We start from the raw sequence: 12,552 nt of genomic DNA, 5'->3' as shown, positions 1-12,552 counted from the left end.
GCAACCTGAAAGCATTTGATTTCCTTTGGTTAAGGAGGATTTACAATCCTATCATTTCATCTCAGTTACACCTTGAAAATACTAATAGGAATAAAATCTTTAAATATATCTGAAAGGTTTGGAGATCACAAGTTTATGACCATCCTAGAGTAGGTGTTTTGATTGTGGTCTTAGATTAGAATAAGTGTCTCAAAGATGCCTTCGGCAGGGAAATTTCACAGAAATACTTCATGGGTGTAAAGGGTCCAAGATTTTGATGATTTTAAATGAAACTCCAGATTTTCAGCTTTATCTTCACCATAACTGAAGATGGGATCCACACAGCCTAAGTTTGGCATTGGAAGAGTTACTTGTCTGGGCTACAGTAACTCTGCAGGCTCTCCTGGGCAATGGAGACAAGCTGACACCTCCTTCCTAAGAGGGGTACAAAGCAGATGAGATATCTTTTCTACTCTCTTTGATCAGCACTAACATGAGTAGTGCAGATGGGTTTTGCTAACTTAGGGAGATGCTGAGGAATGCAGATGAAGGGTCCTATGGCAAAAATTGGTGGCTCTTACAGGAATTGCTGCTGTTATCTCAAGTGTGTGAATCTTCAAGTTACGTTGACATCCCTGCTGGATAAGCCTAAAGTTGAGTAAACAAGCCATAAAACAAACAATTTTCTTGCTCATCATGGTAACATGACATGTCAGAGTTCAGGCATGCCGATAAGTGAATTTCTATTGCTTATGATATGCTAGTGCTGTATGTAAGTAAAGAATTTACACTGTGAAGACTGTTTGTTGGGATGAGGGAAGAACTTCTGTCTTATTCTTTCAGTAGTGAGGAAGATGGCATAGTCCACAAAAGGAGAACTTTAAAAGGTATTTACAAACATTGATCATAACAGATGGAGTCAAACACTGATCATAGAGATGGAGTCATAATTCATAACACTGATCAGATCAGAAGGGACCTCACTATATCTCTAGACCAATCTCCTGCTCAAAGAGGAGGGGTCTGCAAAAAGCCAAAAACCTGAAGGTTTAAATGGGCAAGACACAAAGCAAAGGGACAATTTTTTAATATTTATGCAAATAAACCAATATTTAGAAAATGTGAGCGAAGAAAAACCTCCCTCTGTGGTCAGACAGTCCTATATCTGTCCTTTTAGGAATATTCATAAAAATGAGTAAAACAAATAAAAAATCCATGTAATTTGCATACAGAAAAATTCTTTGGAATTATTTGCAGATTTGATACACAATTGGATATGTGCTTATTCAAAGAGAACATTGTTTAATTGTTCTGAATTTTTAATGCAACTAATTGTTTCAGAATTTCTTTTAGTTCAGGTATAAATAAAGAGAAAACAATGCACAGTGTTTCATTTTAGGTTCATTTAGGTTTGCCTGAAATATTTCAGGCAAATGTAAAATAAAAATTAATTATACTTGTTTGATCTTTGTTGTTTACTTCCCCCCCCCCCCACCCCTGAGAATATTGCTTTATCTTACTCTGGCCTGAAGTTTTATTCCCTTAATTTTCTGTGGCTCAAGCATGAACCAAAATTTCATTAATTAGTCAATTCCAACTAGTGGCACCAGCCACAGTCAGAGAAAGGATCAGCAATGAGATGTACATAAATTAGAGTCCCAGTCAAAATGGTGTCAGCTTATCATGATATTTTGGACTTTCATAAGCACTTGTTGACTGGTTTTGTTCTGTTACTAGAGCCAGCATTTTTTAGGAGATAAGTGAATTAACCAAAATTAATGATAAACCAGCTTTCTACAGCAGAACCCTCTTTTTTCTTGACAGGTGGTAGTTCCTGTTCACAGACAATTACAACACTAAGTCAAATGAAAATTAATGCTTTTTTTTTTTTCAGAAATCAACACTTTTTTTTCCAGACATCTGCAATCATGTTCTGACACTGAGAATCACCACCCATGCATTAAATATTCCATTAAAACCAATCCAGTGATGTCTGCATCATCAGTTCACTTTTCAGCTCTGCTGTGCAAGGCTACAGTAAGCTGTTTCTAAACAATTCATTTTCTAAATTGCAGATGTAAATATATATGCATATATATGTATATATGTACACACACTTGACATTTAAGCTGCATTGCTTTGAACTAAACCAGCTGACAGGCCTTCTTAATGCCAATAGCTTTAGCACGACACTGCTTAACTGATTCATATGCAGTAAAAGTGGCACTTGTTAGTGGCACAAAGCATCTTCTGCCTTATTAGGTCAAACAGTTACTAAGAAGAAAAGAACTTCTGTGTTACGTGAGAAGCACATCAGACAAATTCTGTTTTCACAGATGTGAAAGTAAATTTATTATCACTGAATGAGAAATATTTGAGCCTTGCATTGACTTGTTACTACTAATGCTACAACAGTTCTCATCATGATAACACTGTGTGTAGCCTCTTGAGAAAAACTACTAATGAAATTGTCACTATGAGTAGTAGAAAACAGTAAAATCTTCTTATCCTCAGAAAATTAGGTGGGAGAAAGTCATAATGGTTTTTTGCTTACAAAACAACATAGGAACATAAGTCATGATTACTCTGGGTAAACAGAAGTCATATACTAGATTAATCCCATCACTTTCTGTGGATCTCTTTTTCTAGGTTTGTATAACCTGATATGCTAGATAGATTTTGAGTAACAAAAGAAAAAGCGGAATTGCTTTTTATCAAATCCTTTGGTTCTGAAAAATTTTGATATTCATCTTCCAAGTTTATAACTGCAGTTTTGTCATTTTTAATAACTGAAGAGAACAGAGAGAGATAAAATTTTGTTAGGGAAACAAAATATCTCCTTTTTAAAACTGTTTTATTGTCTTTTCATATTTCAGAATGAATGGAAAGGGACTTCCCATCCCCATATTAAGAGATGTGCAACTTCCAGATGCAAAAGGGAGACACCATGTCCTATATATTTTAAGTGTTCATAGCACTGTTCCAACATTGTTTCATCCACTGGACTTCATCCAGGATGATGCTGCAGGTGACTAATTTTATAAATAGCAACAAACTGAGTGTCTCTATGATTTACTTTAATTTGGCCATCTTGGCTTGAAGTGAAACAGATTGTACTGTGCTCCATGCAGTTTAATGGGGACCTATTATGTCATCCAAGTAATTGATTTCCAGAGCAGCAGAAGAAATATCACATAGAAGTCAAATCAGTAGGAAAATGTCTCAGCTGAAGTATATTTTGTCTGCAATCAGAAAAAGAGGGTAGAAGTCTTCTAAGGTAAGTATGAATTATTTAAATATCTGCAAGTTTTACAGCATTTTCTCATTAGTTATTCAGTCATTAAAAGGATTCATAGGTCTCTGCCAGCATCCAATCTGAAACTGTAACTATACTGAGAAGTCAAAAGCTTGATGATAAAGCAGCTCTATCAAAGGCTAGAAGCAAAAGTCCACCTTGAGGTAGGAAATCCATTAATTTCAAATACTAATTGCTTCCTATTGTTGTAAACAGTTACTGTGCATTGTTGATGGAGCAGAGAAAATTACTTGGAAATTATTTTTTTGCTTAGCTCCAGGGATGACCTGACATGATTTCAGATGACTATATATTTGAAGCATGGAAAAGAAGGGATTGGTCACACCAGGCAGATGTTCCAAGGCGGGGCAGTACATCAGGGTCCCATTGCAGGATGGAGTGACTATGCTTCACTGAAATGCCTGCCCTTCCCATTCTGCTGTTTCCATGTGGCGAAGAAGCCTAAGAAACTTTTAAGGGGACATTTTAAAAGCAAGATTTGTGGTGGGTTAAGCCTTTGGGAGAGGTAATTTTTAGAAAAGCAAAAAAATCAAGGAAAACTTTATGGAAACGAAGTCAAACCCAATAATAACAAAAAGCAAAAATGGACAGGCTCAGATTTCTAGTTATTTTTTCTTATTATTGTTACTTAGTTCTTATTCCTCCCCTTGTTATCACTAATCTGCATAGATGTTAGGTTTATTGTGATAGCACGAAGAGGCAAAAGACTATCAACACAAATGCTGAAAAAATGTAAAAAAAAGATGTCTTGAAGCCACCATCACTTTCCAACTATATCTCTTACTTGTGTAAATCCTCTAAATGCTTTATTTTATTAAGGTATTTTAACATTGATTTGTATATAGAAAATTTATTTGACCCTTAAAAGCCTATCCAACAAATATTTTTTTAAGGACTCTACTACCCATCATTCAGTCTTCAATATTTTGGAGTGGTCTGAAACAGTAATCTTTTAATCATGTCAACTTCAGCTGAACCCTGGAAGAGAATGAGAAATAAAAAGGAGAAGAATTACACAGAACTGGTGAAGAGAACCTGTTCGTACTCTAGGATGATGCCTGTTACTCTTTCTGTGATATCCAATCTCATCTGCAGAAAAGAATACGATGGTTCATGACTTTAGACATTCACTGGAGAAATATTCATAGCTAATGTTTCACATTGAGTGAATGGGTTAATAGGTAACTCTTAAATTTCCCAGGAAATTTCCTTGCATAAGTTTATGCAGACAGAAGATGTGGAGGTAACAGCACATCTGCTTTGCCAGCACAGCATTTGGAGAGATTACCATGTTCTAACAAATAACACATGCTGCACTCTAGGAAAGTTTTAAAAAATATTTAGTAGGGGGATGGGGGAGGGGAAATCTTTATGCACCAGGGAGGAAAAGTTCAGAGACTTGCATTAACTCTGCAAATCTTGTGAACCCATAAATTGGTTCTAAAAGGTTTTGCAACACTTGAATTGCAGGAACTCCCTCTGTCCTGAGTATTACTAGCAATTCAGTAAGTCTATATCCTTTTAACAAACAGGTTGTAGCATTGACAAAACTGATTCCTTTGACAGGTGTGTATTTGTCCACTCTTTCAGTTTGTTTGCAATAGAGGTGGGATGGTTCAAAGTGCTGTGAATGGCACAGAGCCCATTTTATCTCTGGAACACAAGTGTGAATCCACCCTCAGTCATAAGTGAATATAAATTGTTTAATTACTGTTTCAATACTGACCATGAACTTTTGAGATAGCTATACTTTGGAAGACTGGCCTTTCACAATGATCAGAGAACATTTATTACAGAATTATTATAAAATGTAAAGAGTGGTGTGCATTTGACATTTAAACTACTTTATCCTCAAGATTTAGCCTGAGATTATATCAGTCATCTCAGAAAACATGTCTTTCTTTGTGATTCATTTTCTTTGTGAACTGGTTGACACTTTCAAAAAACAAACGGTATCTCACTTTAAACAAGAATTGCTGTGATACTGTACACTTTTTCAATTTACCGTCATGATAACTTAATGGTTTATAATATTTATTATCAATTTCTTCATGATAAGAATATACTGGATTTTACAAAATGAGGAAAATCAAAGTTTTCAAATTAATCCAAATATGATACTAAATTTTGATTAATAGACATACATATACATCATTGTAAAATGCTTATTCTACTTCCATGGGTATTAGCTGCTTTAGTCTATCATTGCAATGTTGCAGTCATAGATTTAAAAATATATGCTGCTGCAATTTAATATTTTTGACTATTTTTCTTAGGAAGTTTTCTTTCATTACAATGGGGGTTTTTTTTCTAAATGGCTGCTAGGAAACCTAAGGTATAAAATGAAATGGCTATGCCAACAGGCACGGTTAGTCACATTGTATTTGTCAGATCTAAATATATTTATGCTACTTTTTTCCTTGCTGATTTTTCCTAAAAGTTTCAGATTATCAAGTCAATTCTGCAGATTGAGTATGAGACTAGTTTACACAAATTTCTGAGACATTGATAAAAACAGATGAAGCAGAGAAGGATTAAAGCAAAATCCAAGCAGATGTGTTAGGAATGAACATTGATTGCTGGGGAATGGTATGCAAGATGGAGTTTTATTTAGTCTGCAAAAACATGACATATGTGATATCATGTGATACACACAGAGCAGAAGAAATATCCCCAAAAACTGATGATCTTTTTATTTTTGTTTAGTTCCTGAAAACGTCAGTGGGTAAACAAACTGAAACTGTATCACAATGTCTTCCTCTCTAACACAGATATGTTAAGGCTCTCTAAGGACCGAAAAAGAATTTAACTTCTGTAACAGCTTGTAGGTCTGACAAAACATCAGATGACATGTCATTCTAGTGATGACTCCAGCTGATGATTTACAAAAATGTCACAAAGACATTGCTTTACTGAAATATCTGAACATGATAAAGGAGAACAATATTTAATTTTCAGTTAATTTTGATGTATTGCTTTCATTTTGATCATTATGTTCTTTTTAATAAAAGCAAAACCAAAAAAAATGCACTGCAGTTCAGGGCTGGTGGATGCATGACCACCTATGAAAGGCAAGGGCTGTAACTGTGAGCTGGAGGTGTAGTTGCATTTTCAAAGAGGTAGAGAGAGTGGCATGGGTCTCCAGTCTTGTTTCTCTTGTTACAGTCTCCAGACAGGTCACTCCAACATGAGCTTTTCCATACCCATCACAGTGTGACAACGTTACCTTGGAAAGCACAGAGTCAGAGTGATAACATGGAGAAAAAAAGCACAGACTTCATGATCACTTAAATGATCATCACTGGTTACTTCAATGAATAGAATTTCTGTACCACCTTGCATGCCCCAGTTGTACTGGTTTGTTCAGTGCTTCAGGTCCCTTTCCAGAGCCAGTATGAGACTTCAGCATCTCCAGGTTCCCAAGGGTCTAAAATGTCTAAGAAATTTGCTCTCATAAGCAAGAGACACTTTGGATACCTGTAAAAGACGATTAGAATGAGATTTCAGATGTAGCTCATTGCAAACCAACATGTCCAGATATGGTGAAAAGAAAATCACAATCATATGTAGTTGCAACCCACAGAGATATAAATACATATTGGTATGTATGCACTATATATATTGCATGTAAATGCAATTCATATACATGGAAAAAAAAAAAAAAGCCCATTCTATCTAGTTATTCATATACGAGACTCCTTTTCAAAGGTAACTGGAGGACTAAACTGTATCTCATAGGCATGGACCTTCAATGCAGTAAACAGGCCCCTTACCAACCCAGGAGAATCCTACAATTTCCAACGACGAGAGGAGAAGGGCAAGTCACATATAACATTTTTGTAGCATGTTTCCCTTCCTGTAGGCAACCAAGAAAGACTATTGCTGAGGCCTCATCCTACTGCTCTCCATTCTCCTCTGCCTCTTTTGAGGTAATAGCTGGAGAACAATTCCTATCCACATTAAGCAGAAAGCCTGCAATTCTGCCTGTCCTTCACACAGACATCATAAAATGATAAAAACATATAGGACCACAAATTCTTGTCTAGGTGCTAGAAAGGCTTGATTCACAAGGCAATTTTGTTTTGCCTATCTACAGTGCTTGCATTAAAAAAAAGTTTCTAAAGTGCATATTATGTTAGAACAGGCAAAAAAAAAGACATTTACATTTGCAGAAGAAAATTATTTAGATGACCTCTTAATTCTCAAGAAAAAAAAAAACATTCTAGGATCACTGGAGGTTTTGGAGTCATGATGGAGTAAAAACCTGAATCCAGACTTTCTGCATCAGATGAGGAATATAATCAGTGACTTTTCTCCCTCCATTTTCTTTTTTTTTAGAAGAACACCAGTGGCTTTCCAAGCCTGCCTTTGGTATAGCTAAAGATCAGTACTTGGGCACAGAAGGCAATTTGAAGTTCCATCTAGCTTTTCCTGGTTCTGATGATGGTTTAGTTTCTCTTTGTTTTGATAAATAGACCGAACATGAATATGAGTTAATTTTCTAGGTTTTCAAATATAGAGCACATGGCTTTGGTTACCCTCAAGGTGTCAGCACAGATATGGAACAAAGTCCTGCAGTGTCCATTAATTTGTTGTAGAAATTGATTATTTTTTTCTCTCTTCCTAATGTGAAGTTTTGACAGCATCGACAGTGTCATTCCCCAAAACAGAATTACCAAAAGCAGTAAAATTTATTGAGCTCTGCTCAGGTATCTCTGATTATGCATATTAATACCTCGTGTATGCAAAACTTCCAGCAAAGAAACAGGGAAATTTACCTTCTACACAATGGCACCAAAATGATGTTTGGGATGTAACACTGGCATAGTTGAACTTTTAATTGTTATTTAAGACAATAGAATGAGTCTCTGGAAAGTAGAAGTTTGACCTTCAATTATTTTAAATATTTTTTAAAAACTTGACATATATTAACAACCTTTTGCCATAAATGAGGGTGTACACATTTACACCAACTGGGAATCCAACTCACATGAAACTTGGAATCACAATGGGGTGGGTTTTGTTGGGGCCTTATATAATTTTTATGAGGGCATCTACTACCTCATATAGATAAAGGATAGTGCTGTAAGAGGGTTTCACTTGTAAAAATCTCTCTTGCCTAAATAAAACAGGCCACAAAGAGCTGACATTCTCCCTTTGATAACTACTGAGTGTGCACCCATATCACAGATCCATTTTAATCTTCTACAAAAGCAACAGCCTTCCTTAGTGGAAAAATCAGACAGGTGAGAACAAGAAAATCAAGAAACCAGGTTCAAGTTTTGCACAACATAGATATGTATAAAAGTTTCTAGACCTTAACAGTTTTCCTTAAAAAACTGCAGACTCATATTTACTGAGTTTCAAATCTGTCTCTAATGTATAAAAAGATTAGAAAGTTCTGATGACCTAATTAAGTGCAATTCAGTTAATTTTATATGCTCAAGGCAAGACACTCATTAAAATATTTAAATGCTTCTGCTGTCCAAAGTTTGTTTTAAAACACTTCCTAAACTATCCACATTTTAGTATTTTTTGTAATATAATAAATAGAACACAATAAAAGCTGTCTACTTGCACTAGGGAAAGTGATGAGTCTGAGACTCCTTTGAATTCAGATTACTTTTATTAACATCCACTACTGTTTATCTTTTAAAGTGAAATAAGAGAAGTTACCAAGGACTCTGTAATCTATGGTTTGACATGGGAAAAGTCCCACACAAACAAGGGTTGTGACAATATTTAAGCTCCATTTGAAAATAGGTTCTTGGCACAGCAATAGACACACAAAATGTGTCAAGGAGAAGCTCTGGTCTAAAAGATTGGTGTTGTCATGCCATTTACCTCTTTGTTGGTCTGAACAGACTGTACTACCTATATAGAAGAAAAGCACCATCCTATCTAGGATCCCTTTTGTAACACACATTACCCTTTTTCTTGGAATCACTGATACTCACTGCCTATGTTGAGTCAAGCTTCTACACAGATGACAACTCTTAAAAACAAATTCTGCATCATCCATAAGAAGAATGTGGTTTCTGTCTCATCATTAGTCATGGTGTAACAGCTCCAATCTTTATTTAGCCTAGACCTTGAAATTTGCAGGGTTCAAGCCACAGAAGTGGAGGTCAAGGAATCACACTGAGGAAAGTGAATGAGCTGTGAGAGGAGAGGAAAGGAAAGTGACATTTCTGGAGAAGAGATAATTCTGCAGTGGCAGAAGTAATGTTCCTTTCTCTTTTGGAAAGTTTATTGCTATTCTCTTTTAGGGGGCTTAAAATCTTGAAAGTCTCTTTTTGCCATTAGCAACTCCCAAAGCACAGGAATCTTTTTTCATTCACATGAAATGCACTAGGAGTGAGTGCAAATTTTCTACCCTGGTAAGGACTTAAGAATAGCCTTTTGTGGTTTAGTGAGAATTGTTTTTCAGAGGGAGAAGAAGGGAAGTTGTTTGCCTTCAGCTTGAAATACAGTACTCTACTTTACGGGAAAGAGATCTGGAAAGTTTGTTCATGGAGTGCAAAAGGTAATACCTGTACCCTCAGGAAATCTCCTCAGCTGGACTTTTAACATCTGGGATCCCTGCACTGTGCTAATCCCATATGGAGTGCATTGTCTGCTGATTTAGCAAATAAGGGCAGCCACTTTTTGGGATCTGCCTCCCATGAGATCAGTCTCTCCTGCTACATCAGACTGGGTAGCTGCTAAGGCAGACCCAAAAAGCCATCACCAGTATTACTTTCTTTCAGAAACCTACTTTCTTCTTTTACCAGACAGAATGCTCTTATCTTGAACTCCAGGATCAAGGGGAATGCTTCATCCAGTTTCTCTGGCTGGAGAGAAGAACACCCACCATGACAACACTTTTTGCCAGAGGACTGTGTTTAGAGCTATTTTCAGATACAGCTTTTGTCAAACTGTTCTTTTATGTCTTTAAATCGCCCATGCCCAAAAATCATAAGAAAAATAAAAGCAGTTATGTGCAAATTAGGGGAGTAAGTAATCACCTTCAAGTACTTCATGTTGGTCACGTGAACTGAAGAATAAAATAATAAATGGAAAGCATTCTGGACTATTATATGTATGTCCTATCTTTGGTGGTAGTATCTGCCTCAATAATTCACAGAAAATATTCAAACTGTTTTGTTTAGGGTCTGGTATGTAGGTCAGCTTCTCTAGTGATTCTTTTCCTGTGACTTTTCAGGATATGGTTAAGAGTTTTTTTCTTTTCACATTATACCTCAAAGCATTATGTTCTAGAGATTCAGATTTTGAAAGATGCAGTCATTCACAAATAAGTGAACAAAAGTGAGAGTAAAAAAACTGCTCTGTGAGATTCAAATATAAAAACAAGAGCAAAAGCTGCCTTGTCTTTGTTTTAGCAGCAAACTGACTACCATAATTAAAAAAAAAAAAAGAAAAGAAATAATACTGTCAGGAGGATAAAGAGAATTTTATGGGACTTCAGGAAAATTAATTGTATCAATTTAGCAATGCTGAATACCTAATAATGGTAGGCAGCTGAGAGTGACTCAGCATTGCATCCAGTATGCCCATTCTCTCAGGAAGTGTTTCAATTCAACATGAGAACCATACTGTAACTTTTTTGTGATTGACGATGACTAAGACGTGTGTAAGATGCTAGAGGACTGAGTCACTCTCTTTGCGTTTCTCAAAGTGATAGCAGAAGAAATAATTTGAGGAAATAGCATAGTGAGATTCTCAAACTGAAGCAAATAATTTTTAAGACTTCTAGCAGTTTTCTAAGATCCTATCCCCTTTTACTGCCCCTTTTTATTTCCAGAAGGCAATTAGTTGTTGCTGGCATCCATCTCCAGAGCTTGTTCGATGGACTTGCAAGCTGTTACTGGCTCCAACTCCATCAGAAAAGGTTTGCCTAGCTCCGTGTTTCTGTGCACAAGGTGCCACAATTCCATGAACACTGCTGATTCCCCAGAGCTTGTATTTGTCCTGAAAGCCAGTGTCACTTTTACAAAAATGGTCTTTGATTTTTTTTGCCCACTTTTAAGCCTCTACTGTAGCCAGCTGCTGCACCCTGCTGATTACCAGTAATTGCTTTTGTATATCATTGAAAGTCTCAACAGAAGGAATAAAAAGCAACAATATCCTGGTTACAAGAAAAGAAAATGGGTAGAAACAATGCTAGGAGACAGGAACAACTGTTTACTTTGTGAGCTTAGACTGCACACTGAGAGATGATCCTGCTGGGATGTCTTGGGGGACAATTCCACTCTGAGAAACTCAACAATAGATTTTTTTAAAAATCACAATTAATTGAGAAAATATTTAAAAGTGCATGGCTCCAGTTCTGCAACCATTTCTGAATGCCATTTCATTCATATTTCTGCACAGATCACGATGAAATGTAGGACACACCATTCATCACTATTTAATCTGAATCAGTGCAGATCTTGTTTGCAAAGTCTATCTTAATATCAAACATGCTGATAGGCGTTCTAATCCTCATATAAAAATGAGGAAACAACATTTGAATACACTGCACCATTTATTCTTTTTTCCAAAAAAAGCAATCATCAAAGTAAGTTTAAGCAAAGAATTACCTATCCACATATATACATACAGTACAACTGGATCCAGTCTTGTAGCCCTGTAAGGTGTGGCACTATATTGTGGAGGACAGCCACAATACATCCTTACATCCTGTAAGGATGTTTTAATACTCATAAACTGGATGAATTTGATTTAAAGTGACAATACTAGTACCAACACTGGCACATTCAGGCAGAGTTAAACTCAGATGACAATAAGTCAACAGAAAACCACACAGAACTATTACCACTCATTTGTGCTGTCTGCATTCGATGCTACATCTTCTTCCAATCCAGACAGCTTTAATAAGCCTTTATCATTTAATAAACCTTTATCATTCCTGGAGCCCTTAGGAATCCACATGTTCTTGTGTTTTTGTGTTGTTCCTAAGTAGTGTGCATGCTCATGTCTTAACTTCAGCCTCAAAGTCATTGTTCAAATGCACATTTATCTGTATCAACAGTGGTCACAGGTCTCTTGTTTACAGTCACACCTATCCACTGGGCAGATACAGACTGAAGCGAGTTGAGGCTCAGGTAGCAATCAACAATTCCTTCTTTGCTGCAAATTGCTCTGTTACAACCAGTGCAACAAAACTTATTAGGACATGTAGAACTTACTGGAATATTTCAAGATTTCTTTCATGTCCCTCCAGATACTAAGTTTTCTTTTTACTGGCTTTTCTC

At 36.2% G+C, this 12,552-nt stretch overlaps 1 long non-coding RNA gene across 1 annotated transcript; it reads left to right on the top strand.

The window, feature by feature from the left end:
• Nucleotides 1–1,878: 1,878 nt before the first annotated feature.
• LOC126644615 (uncharacterized) lies at nucleotides 1,879–10,282 on the top strand. The gene is made up of 3 exons (XR_007629971.1): nucleotides 1,879–2,016; nucleotides 2,856–3,007; nucleotides 10,069–10,282. It is a non-coding gene; the product is annotated as an uncharacterized LOC126644615 (long non-coding RNA).
• Nucleotides 10,283–12,552: the final 2,270 nt, after the last annotated feature.

This window comes from Myiozetetes cayanensis, unplaced genomic scaffold (genome assembly GCF_022539395.1).
Source record: "Myiozetetes cayanensis isolate MyiCay16 unplaced genomic scaffold, myiCay2020 scf3, whole genome shotgun sequence".
NCBI classification, from domain to species: domain Eukaryota; kingdom Metazoa; phylum Chordata; class Aves; order Passeriformes; family Tyrannidae; genus Myiozetetes; species Myiozetetes cayanensis.
The sequence above is the reverse complement of the archived record's forward strand: the minus strand, read 5'-3'. Positions and strand labels throughout refer to the sequence as shown.